The following is a 16,839-nucleotide window of genomic DNA, read 5'->3' on the forward strand; positions in this document are numbered from 1 at the left end:
AGCTGCTGGAAGAACACTTAATGCTAGCCAATGGAAGATACTGAAATGAGTATATGGATACTTCCACACTCAAGCCTAGGTATTTCTCTCTGCCCTGAAATCAAAACGATGAGCCAGTTTCTGATTGTGAGGACCTGTCTCAGAAGATCTTTCTGTTATTCACAAAGACTGAGATGACACATGCCAGAATTCAGAGTATTCATGCAAAACATGGGAGAGAGAGGGCCCTCTCTTCAGCTGGAGTGGACATAAGTCTTCAAATCCAGCATTATGGAAAGTGCTCTAGCTATTATTCTGCAGGTTATGTTCTCCAGACTTCCCACTGCAATCACAGTACACAGAAGAATGCAAAAAATCATCTAGTCAGAAAGATGTGCAGATACACCCCTGTTTTCATAGGTCAAGTGGTGCAAATACCCACTTAGGAAACAATATTTCTAAGTCACTTGCATAAAAACCATAAGCAACACTGGAATATGAACAGTAATCCATTGCTTCTCAACTCCTAGTAGGTTTTTCATAGTTTAATTCACTGTATGATGTAATAGTTGATGGGAACATCTTGGAAAGTTTTGTGTACTTGCTAGTACGTACAGTATTGTATACTTCATTTAATGTAATATGTAAATCTACGATCAAAGCTAAATCCATAGTTTGTCTTCTTCAGTAGCTCAAACTGGAAAAAACCTTAAAGGAAACTATAATGCATAACATCAATAATCATAATACAAACAACTTTTGTTTATTTCTATGCTGGTTTTAGTGTTTATTTAGAGTTATATTTTTTCATAGTAGCTAGTATGGAGCTGTGTTTTGGATTTGTGATGAGAAGACTGTTGGTAGCACAGGGATGTTTTTGTTACCGCTGAGCAGCGCTTAAATAGAACCAAACTTTTTCTGCCTCACACCCGCTCCCACCAGCAAGCAGGCTGGCGGGGGGTGGGGCACAAGGAGCTGGGAGGGGACAGAGCCAGGACAGCTGGTCCCAGCTGACACAAGGGGTATTCCAGATCATATGGCATCATGCTCAGCAATAAAAGCTGGGAAAAGACGGAGGAAGGGGGGGATGTTTGGAGTGATGGTGTTTGGTTTCCAAAGTAACCACTGCACATGACAGAGACCTGCTTTCCTGGAGATGTCTGAACACCTGCCTGCCGATGGGAAATGGTGAATGGATTCCTCGCTTTACTTTGTTTGCATGTGCATCTTTTGCTTTACCTATTAAACTGTCTTTATTCCAACGCATGAGTTTTCTCACTTCCATCCTTCTGATTCTCCCCTATCCCACCAGGGTTGGGGGGCGTGAGCGAGTGCCTGTGTGATGCTTACATGCCAGCTAGGGTTAAACCACAACAAATTCTTTTACTTCTTACTTTAATTTTGTTCTCAAAAGATAACATTGGCTACATGTGCACTGTGCAACTGAGAAGATTCTGCACATGTATGGATGTACTTAGTAAGCATTATCCAAACCATATATTTAAAAATTAAACTGCACGCGTATGTGCAGTTTGCTTACATAAATCTGTGATGCATTTTGCAAGCAAAAGGGAATGTATCATGAACATGTGACAAGTGCTCATTCTGTTACACCGATCAGACCTATTTAAGATAATACACAATGCATACACATAATGCACAGGCACATCAGTTTAATTTAGCTATTGCAGTAGCTCTAGTTTGGCAAATATTTATACATCTGCAAGTATTTTCTGAAATGAGAAGTCCTTCTCCAAAACCACAATAACCTTTACAATACTGTTTTAGCCAGCACAGACAGATGGACTTTGTGTGTGGTTTTCTTACCATCAGCACTGCACCATGCTCACTCATAGTCCTCAGTCAAAGGTCTGCCAGAATACCAGTGATGAAGCTCATCAAATTCCTTGTATTTAATAAGTGACGTAACTACAGGATCATTGCTGAAGTATACAAACATTAAACAGAGCAAAAAGTAAGTGTTTTCTGACGCCTCTAATGACACATTTTAAAAACCTGAGTATTTATCAAAACACAATTTTACTGTGGCAGAAAAACATGGGGCTTTATTCTACACCAAATATAGTCTGTCAAGATAGCATCGTTTTTTCAGAAAGAATTGCAAATAAAGTAAAACCCCATTTTTTCACTTATTTTCATACACATTAATCATAGAAGGCAATGTAACGACATAACTCACACACTGGCTAAAAAAACACTCATTGCGCAGCGCAGAACCCACTTCCACAAGTAGCAGAGGAAATGTAAAGCATAATTTTTTTTTTCAGTATTATTTAATGTTTTTCTTTTCCTGAAATCAATCTAAGCTTTGCGATTTAGAATAAAGTTTTCAAATACAATTTGTACATTTAGAAAAAACAGTTCCAGAATGTAAAGTAAGAATCAAAGACTATAATGTAAACAAATAGCAGTATGAGGAAATATAGTCATTCTTATCCATTCTTGTTCTGAACTTTCCGTTAACATTTACACCAGTACATGTAAATTTGAAATTTTACCCAGTTACAGCAAAAGCACTTCTACATTTTTACAAATTGAACACAATATGGATGTAAAGTGCAAAGGCAGAAAATAAGCCCATATGATGTTATTTCATTAGAATAAAACTCATATATGTACCTTTCTAGAACAGGGAGGTCTTTCAAAATATCTCCAGCATAATCTTCAACAAGACCAGATTTCACTGAGATTAGTCCAATGTTGGAAATTTTTTCTTTATACCTTTACAGTGTAAAAAATATTGTTTAATTAAGAATAGATAGAGATATATAATTGCACATCATACTTCACTATTTCCCCTTTTCCTGTTTCTTCTCAAGCATGGGAAGAAGAATGAAGCAGACGTCATTATTGCTTCCAAGTAGATATTCTCATAACCCATTTTAGACACCTATGCTAACTTTTTGAATGCTACAACCCCTCTCATCTCACAGGCATCCACTTCCCTGAACTAATTCCATAAAGACTACAGTCTCCTATATATGCACTTTCACCTGCATTCACATTAGATGACTAGAGATGACAGTCAACATTGTGCATCCTTTCCACATTTGAAGTCTAGTCACAATTTCAGTCTTCAAGGTGTCCAAAGAAGATACAGAAATAGGCAACACAAATGCTGTGACAGAAGATGCCATTAATATCCCACAGATAACAAAGAAAATATCGTTTTTTGCCCACTAGAGCCCACTTGACTTCTTTGAAATCAGCTGAACACCCACAGATTCAAGTATAATTATATTCCAGCCTTTACTGAATTTCTTACTATCTCTTCTAAAAATTCATATCTTTATTTGATAGGTTTAAAACAAACACTTGAAGGTTGTAACAAAACTGGTTCTCAAGAAATGTCAGATACCAGGCAAAAATCTCTATCTATTCCTTTCAGATATTCAGAACAAGTCTTATAAGTGAGGGAAGAAAACAGTCTCTGAGCCAACTACTCACTTCCCCAATTACGGGCTACTAAATAAGATGATGATGTAATTTAAGACACTTAAGGGCAAGACACATTTCTATGGCTTTCAAGGATCTCAATGTGAGCTACAGGGTGGCTGGACTCTACTATTAGAGCAACAATTCTGTATTTCACTTAATTTGCTGCCCCCATGCCTAATACCTGCATAACCCTACATCAACACGTACAAAGATGTTCTTCAAAGAGAGTCTTCCTGCAGCATAATCATTACTTTAATTATGAGTATTTATTATGCTTTTAAATATTATTCATATTACACTAATCTTAATTTTTTTTTTTACAATATTGTCATGGTTTAACCCTGTCCAGCAACCAAGCACCACGCAGCCGCTTGCTCACTCCCCCTCACCCAGAGGGATGGGAAGGGGGATCGGAATGTAAAACACAAGGGTTGAGATAAGAACAATTTAATAGGTAAAGCAAAAGCTGCGCAGGCAAGCAAAGCAAAGCAGGGAATTCATTCCCCACTTCCCATGGGCAGGCAGGTGTTCGGCCATCCCCAGGAAAGCCGGGCTCCATCACGCGTAACGGTTACTCAGGAAGACAGTCGCCGTAACGCCAAATGTCTCCCCCTTCCTCCTCCTTCCCCCAGTTTATATACTCAGCATGACATCCCATGGTATGGAATACCTCTTTGGCTAGCTTGGGTCACCTGTCCCTGCTGTGTCCCCTCCCGGTGTCCTGTGGCCCCCCAGCCCTCTGGCTGGCAAGGCCCAAGGAACTGAAAAGTCCTTGATTTAGTATAAACATCACCCAGCAACAACTAAAACCATCAGTGTGGTTATCAGCATTGTTCTCACATCACAGCCAAAATGCAGCACTTGACTAACTACTTACTAAGAAGAAAATTAACTGTATCCCAGCTGAAACCAGGACAAATACACACAACAGATTTGTGCTAGCCATCATGAAACTAGACCTAATTACTACTGAAGTCAATAACAGTACTTGTGCTGTCTACAGTGGAGCCAGATTTTCACCCATAAGGGCTGGTCAGACTTACTTCAGCATCAGCTGCAAGTTTTGCCAATAGGATGAAAGGAAGGAGGAGAGAATCCATGAAGCATAGATTAGATATGTGATCAGGATAAAATATGATCACTACTCCTAGAACTTTTAGTGAGAGTAATGAAGATCATGCTTCCAACTCTCTAATTTGTGCATTTGTCAGTACCTCTAAAGATCATCTGTTCCTGTTCAAGAAATAGTTGTGAGGTCTTTTGTATTGGGAAATCATCTCCATAACTGTATTTCACAGTCAATTTTGTTACAGTTTCCCATAAACATTGGTATTCATTCTCCATTTCTTTCCCTAATTCCTTTTTGAACTCTAATCCTGCACAGAGAAGAAAGAAGGAAAGAATGGGACAGGGGGGATGGGGATAGGGAAAGCACCTTAAAACTATGTTTCCTCAAATAGAAGCTACCTATTTGCCTATGCAGCATCAGGCACAAAGACTTCAGTCTTTTCCAAGGTATTTCATCATTAGAACAAAATGTTGTACATTCACAGTTTTTAGTAGTCCAGCATATAAATAACTAAATGTACTATGATGTATTTTGGAAAAAAAACCCACCAGATTTAGACTGTCTGTGGAAGTCTGTAAGCTCCACAGCTAAAGAAAAGTTTCTCTCACCTTTGCCTCCTGCACAGTAGGATCTTGAAACTGATAATTTTTTTATTAGTGCCCAATAATAGGTAGCATTATAAAAATAAATGTGTCATATTCCTATTTTGTATTTCCTTTAAAAATTCCTCTACATTTTCTTTACTGAGGTAAATACAGGACATCTTGTGACTAGATTTGTAAAGAAAGTGTTCTGGTTTACCATCAGACAGACTTATGGCAGAGGATTTCACATAAACAGAATTACACTGAAAGAACATTTGCTACAAACCTTTTTCCACACTTCCTGGCTCTGTCAGCTTTTGTGATGTTTTTGTGAATCTTAACACATCTGACAGTGTTCTTAAAACTTCAGCTCCCAAATTGATGTACTTAAAAGACAATATATGATTTTGTCTGAATCAGCCTCATCTGAAATTAAAAATATTATACAATGTCAGAGTGACATTAGGGATAGAATCTTGTTTCCATCCTGACTGTGTTGCACTAAGACAAAATGAAGTGGACAGAAAACTGGCTAAAAAACAGACAGTTGAGAATACCCAAAAACAGTGACCCAGAGCTCTTACTACCTATGTTTTATCAGTCTTCCTTTGCCTAAGTACAGGTGGCGCATCAAAGATATAACATGGTAAAGTATTTGTGAAAGACTTTCATGTGTGATTTTCTAACTTGGCTATAGAAAAAAATTTCCCTATTATTCCATAAAATTATCCATTATTATATGGGTAATTAGAAAATTGTGCTCATTTCTGCTTGCACGTGCAGTTTCATTCTCATTTTGCAGCTTAATAAAGTTAGAAATGTAAGGAAGTAAACTGTTCAACAAAGATAAATGCCTGCAGCATATTTGACCTCATAGTAACGTGCAAGATTTATGAGCAGTGAATCATCATTTAAGTCAGGCAGATAAGTTAAATCCAATTTCCAATCATTTGTATCACTTAGCTGTGTCAGAAAAAAATGTGTACACAACTGTTGCTGTTAAAATAAAGCAAACAATTAATTTTTATGGAGCACCTTTTCATGTGGAGGGATCAAAGCATCTCCAAAGCAAGGTTAACTATAACAGACGATTGACATGGAAAACAACACACTGTTACTTGACTTCTATGAGATCAGAAACTATCAGGAAAATGTCACTGTAATAACCAACTTTAAACAATAAAAAGGCTTGCTATCAAACTTCCCATACTGGATGAGACCAAAAGGTCCATCTAGCCCCATACCCTAACACTAGTGCTGGCTAACTGGAGATGTCTAAGAAGTCAATACAGAGAGATTGCCCCAAACGCTCTCCTAGACCCACTGATTTGTGGCTCACAAGATTCCTGAACCAACTAAAGTTTGTTTCCAGCAGGTACACTACATTCTTTGACCTCATCAGATAACTAAAGTAACATATAAAGGAAAATGAAAACTGAAATTACAACTGCACCTGATGACAGGGGAAGTAAGACAGTACCACATTTACCATTTTTATTAATGGTAAAACTTGCTTAGTCCAGCAGGATTTCATGATCCTAATCTGAGCTCTCTGCAAAAGAGGCATATGAAGAAGAAAAGTCACCGCAAGACAGCATTCTACAGAGGCCAGTTGCTTCTTCTGGAGACACAGGTTTACTTCTTCCCTGTTGACAGATGACAGATAAAATGTTGAGCATGTCCTTCAATAAAATAATTGCATTCACCTCTACTTGATTCAGTGATTTGCACTTTAAGGCAGCTCATAGTTTTGATCTATTTAAACAATTTATGCATTACAATTAATTGTGGATACACTTACTTCAAAATGACATTCTTGTAGCGCTGGCAGATACACTCAGTTACAATGTAAATGAAAAAAAATATCTCTTTTCCAAAAAGAATATGGCTATGAAAATCAAGACAAAACTCAAAACCAATTGTCAGTGTGTCTGGCCAGAAATGTCATTATTTTAAGAGGAAAAGTTAGTATCTAGATATAGGCCTATGCTCTTTTCCCAACTGCACAGCAAAAAGATCATACAGAAATCCTGCTGTGCTAACCAGTAGTCCACTGGTTATGTGTCTCATAAAACATTACTGATATATTGTGTCTATGTTAACTTGATGCAAATATAAGGCTTGCGTTATGGTCACAAGAATGATGTCACAACTGCACCTAGAAAGAAACCTTTTTTCTGAAACATCTTGCTAACCTGAGGAAAAGTTTACTCTTCTGTAAAAGCTAGCATGCCACTGAACATTAGGAAAAGAAAAAAAAATGAGTGCAACTACCTTCCAAGGTTAAACTTCCTATGGATGTAATAATTACTCCTAAGGTAAAACTTTCCATAGGAATAGCCACTGCAGCAGGGGGCACAATGCGACCCACAGAGAGACCATGCTCCTTTGGAAAAGCTGTGGCCACAGTAATTACCTGAACCAGACCACATACAGAGTGTAGTCACAATGGAAGCAGCTGGGCCTCTCTTCAGCTTGGAATCTATGGTAGGCATCTCTCCTGTCAGCAAAATGTTTATGGTCACTGTGCCGAAAAGATACTAAAAAAATTCCTACTCTTGCTAATTGCTTTACCCTTGCTCCCACAGAAGTATTTGCATTCTTCAGCATGTTGCTGTATATTTTTAAGTCAGAATGGCACAAGCAAGAACACAGACTACAAGCCTAATTGTCAGATCCTTCAGGCCACAGTTGTTTCAACAGCCGGACAGTCTGGTGAACCTGTAGCGATAACATGAATAGCACAAACAACTGCTATAATGAAAAATACAAAAAAAGGACAAGTCTTATCCTTTACAGAATTTCCTCAAAGACAGGAAAAAAAGGATAAGAAAACTACGGAAGGAAAAGTGGGCACAATCATCAGTAAAAATAGCTCTTTTTTGTCCGGTCCGTGATGGCACCAACAGACCTGACTGTCCCTGCCCAACCCCTGAGGCCTCCTCCCACCGGCCCAGGGCCCCGTTTCAGCCCCTCAGGGCCATCAGTCCCTGCCCAGTAGTGCTGCAGCAGTGCCAGCCTCCAGCTCCCACCAGCCCAGCAGGCTGGCAACCTGGTCTGGCCTCAGCCTCTTCCCAAGGAGATGCCCGATGCCTGAGGCTGCAGCAGCTCCCCAGCTGCCCTGCTCTTGACTGGGGCAGTGGGACAGGCCCTGGCTACCAGGCCCTGCCCTGCCACTCCGTGGGAGCTCCCACGGCCCCAGCCCCAAGGCAGCAGCCACCGACCCTCGCTGCACCCTGATGTTTTTTGGCTCCTGGGGTACCCAGTTACTGAACTTGTCTCAGGAAAGTTAATCATAATAAAATAAACTATTGGCATAGCTAGGCTTTAAAATACTTTCTGGGTAACACCATTTTTTTCTGGACTGAAAAGTAAACAGCTCGCTGGACGAGTATCATTCCCACTGAAGTCCAAGGAAGCTTTGCTGTTGTTCTCTGCAGGAGCAGAAGTAGAGTCACAACTCTACTAATTAAGCAGACTTAATGCTCAGGAAAATGGCAGGGGTATATTAGGCACTGAAGGGGATTATGATACTCTAAAAATACCAGTTCCTTAAAGTTAAAATATTGTAAAACCACTGTTTTAATTATACAAGCACAGACTTTGCAACTGTAATTAAGCTCTTAAAATAATTTTCCCAGATTTTAAATACTTTAGTTAGCAGCTGCAACAGCAAGATTTAGATTTGGAGATGTCCCTGCAGACGAGGCTGCTGCTGGCAGCAGCACCAACTCTCACCCGCTGCTGCTGGAGGTACCTCCCACACCCTACCCTCAGGAGCCAGCTGCTGCCACCGGGGTGAGCCACCAGCCACAGTGCACCCTGAGGGTAGAAGGTGAAGCCCCCCCAGGTGGCTAACATACCTGAAAGAATTAAAAATAGCATGTACATAACATTACTGCCAGAGAGGTTGGGGACAAAGGACAGAAAAAAATTGCTTACTAATAGATTCTAAAATAAATGTTTTTGTTAATTAAATCAGCTAAACATTAAATGCATAAATTAAATCAATAGGAAACCATCTTTCTTGGATCTAAGGTTAGTTCTAAACAGTTTGCAATCCATTCAGTTATTGAGTGTATTAGCAATTGTCTCCTTTACAACTCTAGATACTTTTGTAGCACCTGTGGCTTATGTGACTTGTGTGGCACCTGTTGCCCCTGTCTGCTTATGCAGGAAGTGTTACCTGTCCCATCAGAAATACCCCACAGGAGAAAATTGCTAAATATATTTTGAGAGCCTTCTTGCCTGAGCTTCCAGCTATACACAGCAAGTGGGCTATCAACAGCTATCATGACAATAACAACTACATGACTCACCCATGCAATGTCTATGGCACAAAAAAATACATTAACAGCAAGAGGAATCCAATCACAATACCTTCCTTCAACAGACCAAAGAAGACTTCTTCACCCCTTCCTATTTCAGAAAACCATGATAGTTGATAAATTTTGTATTAAATAGTCTCAGGTCAGACTTAAAACAAATCCTTTGCACTGAAGATCACAAGTATAAACAGGCAGCACCTCAGAAGTCTTTAATACATCCTAGGAACTGAGAGCACTCTGGACCTCTTTAAGGATCCATGAAAGTGCAGGACATGATGTTTTATCCAGGACAGACCAAGGAGTCCAAAGAACTTTTGCAAGTCCAGATGAATACTGAATAATAACTGTTCTCTGCTTTCATGTTTGTCTATTACACACTACACTGTCTATTACATTTTACGATACTAATGCGTATTATGAGAACATCCATATTCCAAGGGTAAGAACATGTTTCTTTTCTTCAAGGCAGTCAAAAATGTCTGGTACACATCACCTTAGATCCACACCTGGGAAGACTCAACTTTCCTTTCTGCTTGGGATCAAAAGCCTCTGGTATACAGGCCCCATTTGTTATCTGATGCAATGAGCAGCCTTCCATGAACAAAACCTGTGTAAACTTCTGTCTTACACAGTAAATTGTCTGCCTTTAATTAACACTAATCTCTTTAGCATGTCAGCTCCGGAATGCGGAGGAGACACTTCACTGTCAATGTGAATGACACTATGGCTAATCCTTTTCCATCTCAAGCAGGGAAAGGAATCAGAATCCAGAGATGCAGATGGTCATGGATGAGAACTGACATGCAAAACCACAGAAGGTATATATGAAAAGGAGAACTGTTTTAAATGCTGTAAAAGCAGTAGCCTTAAAATACGTGAGGAAACATGCTCAAAAAAAAAAAAAAGCATGACAGAGAATTTGAAGAATAACAAATAGCAGTAATTAAAATTGTAGATCAGTTCCTAAAACACGCAGACAATCCCTACACTTTGGGCAGACTTTCTATTCTATTAGGAACCTTCCTTCAAGTGGCTGGAGGAAGTGTGGAATTCTAAGTATGCCTTAGGTCTCCTGGTTTTCCACAAACCTAGGTGACAAGCACATAGTTTCTTTCTCTAAGGGGTACTACACTCTGATGTCTATTTAGTTCAAAGAAAATCTTTGTTACCATTTATTACATTTCTTTCCATTAACCCCACTGTACCTACTGAGCTCTTGATAGGGATGCCCAAACGTGTAGCCTCAATTTCTTCAGAAATTCAAGATGTTTTCTTATTTCTAAAGTAACCACATACATGGTTATTGATAGAATCATACAACCATAACACATCAATTAATTACACAAGATCCAAAAGGTAAGACACTGCAATAAAAGCCACAGACATGAACATATGCTAGTAACAGCGCTTTACCAGGGCTTTGGGAATCATGTTCACCCTGGAGAAGTCTGAAATCCTTGTCTTCAGTTTGTGATACCTGTTGTGTTACTTCTTCAGTGATCAAGATACTGTAACTGTAATCTGGGTCTTCGGCTTCTTCTTCTCGATATTCCTCTTCTTCAAGCACCCGCACAACAGCTGCTTCTGCTTTGTCACTGGTCTCATCCTCCTCATCACTCTCACGTGTACTGCCTCTCTGTTTATCTTCCTTTGTGGGAATTAAGCCTATTTTCTCACTGTCACTACACTCTCACTACCCTTATCATTGCTAGCATTCTCATTTGCATCATTATGAACAAATTTTTTTTGAAATTATCTTCTGCAGAATCCATTGTGGATCTTGATTCTGGTGTCGAAAAAAGAAAACTCTAAGTAATCAAGAGAGAATTTTCAGGAAATGTGGTATGCTCTGAGGCTTCATCCATTAAATTATCTACTTCATAATCACACTGGAATAAAACTTTAAGTAAAATCAGAAAGCATTTTGTGAACATCCCTGTGAGACATATTTTCATTCTAAAATTAACAAATACTTTCATGAACTATAAGGAAAACATCAGATTTTGTCTTAAAGTTTACTGAAAAGGAGCATTACATATCTGTTTTGCACTTTGCATGAAGGGACTTTTAGGGGGGTTAGTCATAATTTGCTATATTAGTTAGGTCTACATGGCATGCTCCAAGGAACAATCCATGTTTCCTTGTTCAGCTGACTTGTACCTGTACCATTCATGCTAGTCCAGTCACAAGTAGGCATGCCACAACATCTTCACTGTATGATGGGGGTAATCATGGTTTGGTATCAATCCCACTTTATAATTCAGTTTAGTTTTCTTCCTTTTTTTTTCAAGGACTGAATTCTCAAATCTTGAGTGAGCATATAACTGTAATGGTTAGGGTAGCTCCCCACTTTATGAGGTCACAATGTTCAGTTTCCTTTGAGCTAAAGAACAAGCAGCTTGGGATAATCCTGTACAGTCCCTACCACAACAGCTCGTTTCTTCTGAACTTCAGTTTCCTCTAGTAAGCCTCATTCAGGTAACTGCCTCATGCAGCACTTACTGTTTCTGTATTTGACATTGCAATATTCATATGTTTTAGATATGGCTATCCTTAATTTTTCCTGAGATGATAAAAAGACTATTCAATCTTTAGATGTCACTTTTAGTCTTACAACCTTTCTTATAACCTTTCTTAAAAAAATGACAAAAGAAAATAAAGTGGAACCTCCATTTTTCAGATTTCAAACTCAAAATTAAGCTGCAATTTTCTTTTTGATTTTTGCCTTGTGTTAACCTTTTAGCAACTGCAGAAAACCCCCACATTATTATCTACTTGTAAAATACTGTGCACAGTGTGCTATATTACAGTTGTGTGTCTAATGTAACTTTACTGTTGAACTTTTCATACCTACTTTCACAAAATGTAAGCTATTTATATAAATACAGCTACATAGTCACCTTTTGTGTACCTGCACACGTACTTTTTGTCAAAGCAGCAATAAACCTGAGACTTTTCTCTATTTTCTTATCTAAATTGAAAAAGCTGTATCAAAGGCTTGAGAACACCATTCTGGGATGAATCATGTATTTCTGCATGCTGAAATTGTCAATTACCTAGAAAACAGTCACTACTATCTCAAAAATCTCCTAAGCAACCCTGACTTTACGTATCTGAAAATGTAAACTGAGCTATTCTCAGAGGAAGCAAAACTGTAACTGTATATACTCACATATGGGCTGCTATATTTCCTTTCAACAAAAAAAAAGGCTTAAATACTTTGCTACAACAGTGGTTTTCCGCAATGCACACACAACATCTGAGGTGCCTGGGGCTACAGTGTGGGCAGAGGCAACCAGGTGGCTTTGACACCCTGCCAGCACCCCCGTTGCCCCTCCACACTGGAAGGTGCTCCCTGGCTGCCTGCAAAGCCCCAGATGTTCCCCTGCCAGCTGTCCAGCCACCTCATCCAGCCCCAGACCAACTGCAACCCTAACGCAAACACCAACCCCAGCTCCAGCATCATGCCTAAACCCAACCACAGCCCGCCAAGAATCAATCCCAATGTACCAACGTACTCTAAAGGTAACCCTAACCACAAAAAAGTCCTGGCCTGGCTAGTACCTGCTGCTGCCCTCCTAGCTGCCCACTCCCGCTGCTCCCACCCGCCTTGCTGTCTTGCCACCCCCCGTCCTGCCACCCCCCGGTTCCCACTCCCACCGCGACCACAAAACTGAGGTTTTGTTGCTGAGGTTCCAGAAGACCTGTGACCCTGAATAGGGCCCTGCAAAGCATCACCAGTATTTCCTTGCTGCCATTAAACCATACTTTTCAGTCACGCCAGCTTCAGCTGATGGTCCAAGAGCCATTAAGCCTGCACTGCTTAAGAATATTATTAAAGAAGGTTGCATACACAGTAAAGAAAATACTAAATCCTATTTCTATCCCCTTATTCACCATGATATTCTTCCACCAGCCAGCTTGCTTCAAGTAGTAAACACCATATAAAAATAAACTAAGAGACACACTATATAACTTCTTAGCACAACTTTTACTGGACACATACCACTTTGTAATAGCAAAGCCTCGATTCGCAAGGGAACCTGGCTACCCAAGTACTGTTGAAACTTTCAGGAAACCAGAATTTACGTATCGGATTGTCTTGGCGAGAAATGAAAAGCACTGCTCCTCTTTAGATCAGATACTTGTGCAGGATACAGCACAGAAAACCGCTGGGTTTACATATGTAAGTAGACTCTCCGTTGATCCAGATAAATATTTGACAGCCTCCCTGGTGAACAGCTGACACATAACACGTGTCACATAAGCAGATCAGAGGACTTTTCCACATCCTGCATTTCCTTTGAGACCTGTACAAAGATTCCAGAAACTCAGGAGAACAGTATCTTTTACAGTACAGTAACATGCCTACAGTGCTCCAGCTTTGTTTAGCTAGCCAAGGTAAGCCCCTGCTCCCTCTCAGCACACTTCCTTCTTCTTTGGTAGGTAACAATCTGGGAAATAGCTGGAACTCTTTATTTCCTTTCCTCAAATTAAATGGGAGATGATCCAATGCTTCAACAGATTTTTAATATAACTTTTAATTAGGTCCTGAAGACAGACCTAATTCTCCATCCCTTTGGATAATGCATCTTGGTTTGGAAAAGTGTATTTTAGGTCTGCTATTCACCTGACTAAAAGGTAGATTGGACACTTTACTTTCCTGAGGAAGCTGGTGCCACCTCCATGAAAACATATTTAAGAAAGAGCTAAAACACCACTCAGGCAGAGGAGTGAGGAGGGGGGAAAAGAAGGAGGGGGGGGGAAAGCGGGGTGGGGTGGGTGGGGTGCAGAGGAGTGAGAACCACTAGTGCAAGCACCAAGACAAGGTCCCCTCATGGAGGACCCACCCTATGCTGGAGGAGGTGGAGATGCTCTGAAAGAAGCACAGACTGTAGAAAACCTACACTGGATCAGGTTTATCCTGAAGGACTGCAGCCCATGGAATGGATTCACACTGGAGAAATGGTCAAGTGACAAGAAAAACTGTTATGTCCTGACTAAGTCCCGCAACTCGCATCCCTCCTGTACCACTCAGGGGACAGGAGTCAAGAATGGAGTGAAGTTGACCTGAGAAAGGGGAGGGTGGGGGGAAGGCACTGTTTAAAATTTTATTTGTTGTTTCTCATTAACAAAATCTATTTTAATGGGCAATAAATTAAATTACTTTTCCCCAAGTCGAGTCTGGTTTGCCTGTGATGGTATCTGGTAAGCCATCTCCATGTCTTTGTGTTGACCCACAAACTTTTCCATCCTATTTTCTCTCCCTTTTGAGGCAGAGGAGTGAGAGAAGAGCTGGGTGAGAATCTGGTAGTCAGCCAAGGTAAACCAGCCACACACTTTTAGATCTCTCTACATAATGCATGAGGCAAAGAAGGAAGGGGTACAGAGAGATGCTTGAGATCAAGCATGAACCAGAGTGCCTAAAAGCATTGAGCAGTTGGCAGTAACCATCCAGTATAGAAAAACACCTGCAGAAATTTTAACTTGAGATATCCTACAAATGGGGAAATTCAAATTGTAACTGATGAGCAACGGCAACTGGAGATCAAGGAATGACCTGGTCCTGGCAGTGGAAAAGTTTAACTGCAGAACCAGGTTAAACAACAGAAACAGAATAGAAATGGAACGCCAGAGGTGGAACGACTCTATATAAGGGTAACAAATTCCCTAACTGATAAAATAAGAAATGCTACAGTGTTGATTTGTAATGATATGACTGGTGCTGGCACAAGTGTGTATAAGGAATCAGCTCATGCCACATCTTTGCAGACTCCCTGTAGAACTGCTTATGGCAGTTGTGCTCTGCCCAATGGATTGTCCATTAAATCACTTCATACTTAAGCACAAATGCATATTTAATGCACCTCAAGGGGTACAAGAAAAATTCCCCAACACTTACTTGAAGCTATCAGGAGCACCTATCTTAAGCTAAGCTAAGCAACTCTCCTTTAAAATAAATGCATAAATTCAAATTTTGCAGAAGTTATGTCTCAACTGGTTTTGGAATCTAGCCCTAAATTCAATACGGATGGTGAATAGACTAGTGCGTGTCTGAATGGGGGATTTTTTTTACCCAAAGATTAAACTAAATATATGAACATTTACACTTCTTTCATTAACCTTACTGTACCAACACAAAATACAGAAAGTAGTGGTAGGAAATCTGGTAATGCTTTGATTACTTTTCAAACAGTAGTAAGTGTAAAGGCCATGCCATAAGGAGCCCTCTGCTTGTCTATAACTTGCACGACATTTCTCAGAGACAACTTCAAGAAACATTGCAAAATGAAAGCAGAACATGAAATGTGCACATGCTTTTATGCATAAGAAAATTTCTTTGCTTAGTGTTAAGGCAAGAGTTACAATGAACAAGATAAAGTTTTAAATTAAGAACTACTCAGAGTTACTTAAGCATTTTAATTAGTATTTTTACTGTGCATTTTCTCATTGAACTTTCTAAATGGTGAAACTCAGGTCATGCTTATCTTTCACTTCCAAAAACTAATCATCATATCCAATATTTCAGGTCCATTTCTTAAGATTGACTAATTTTCATACATTTCTATTCAGTTTATAGGAACAAGGAATGAGTCTCTCTCAGACTTCAGAGATCTGCATCTGCTTATAATGATTTACCCATTCACGTGAGATTCCTGAAGTAGGTTTGCAGCCCAGTTGGCACAGACAAATTACTCTGCTTTCTAGCACAATGATAAGCAAGTCACTAGATTGGGAACCCAACAGTGGTTTTGCTCTGGAGGAGGAAGATACCACAGTGGTTTGTGAGGGAAAACAAGCATGGGAAAACAAAGAGATAAGGAGGCAAAAGGCTGACTGCATGTAAAGAGGTTGATGAGCACAATGCTTGTCTAGCCATGCACCCGCACCTAATCAGCACAGGCTGTCCTGTCTGCTCCATTTCTAACCACCTTCCTGGATGAGAGACTACCTGTTCTATGTGCATGTGTGTGTATGGAGGTCTGAAAATTGTTTCCATATGCATGTGTCTGTCTGTGCAGAAGGCAACTGGGGAGAGCCAGGATCCATGGCCAGCCATCGGGTGCTCCAAGTGCAAAAGCCCAGCTACTGGTGGAATTCTATATGTATACATTTCCTACTAAAGGGCCTGATCTGCCAGCGAGCGCTCAGTGTTTCTCTGAGTCTGTTCATCTGTATGGCCAGCTGTGTTTATATGTATGCGTTGTATGTGTGTTTGTGCGAATACCTGATGGGGACACCTGTTCAGCCCCATCACTGGTTAGACCTGAGAACATGGAGCTACAGTAGCCTCACAGCTTTGGGGTTACTAGATTCGGCAGCTCTTCACAGAGGTAAGTCTCGAATCCAAAAACTGCCCTTCTAGGCAGGTTTGGTTTGTTGGGGGGGTGGGGTGTGTGTTCTAGTTTTAAAAGGCAGA

Source organism: Falco peregrinus, chromosome 2 (genome assembly GCF_023634155.1).
Source record: "Falco peregrinus isolate bFalPer1 chromosome 2, bFalPer1.pri, whole genome shotgun sequence".
NCBI lineage: Eukaryota > Metazoa > Chordata > Aves > Falconiformes > Falconidae > Falco > Falco peregrinus.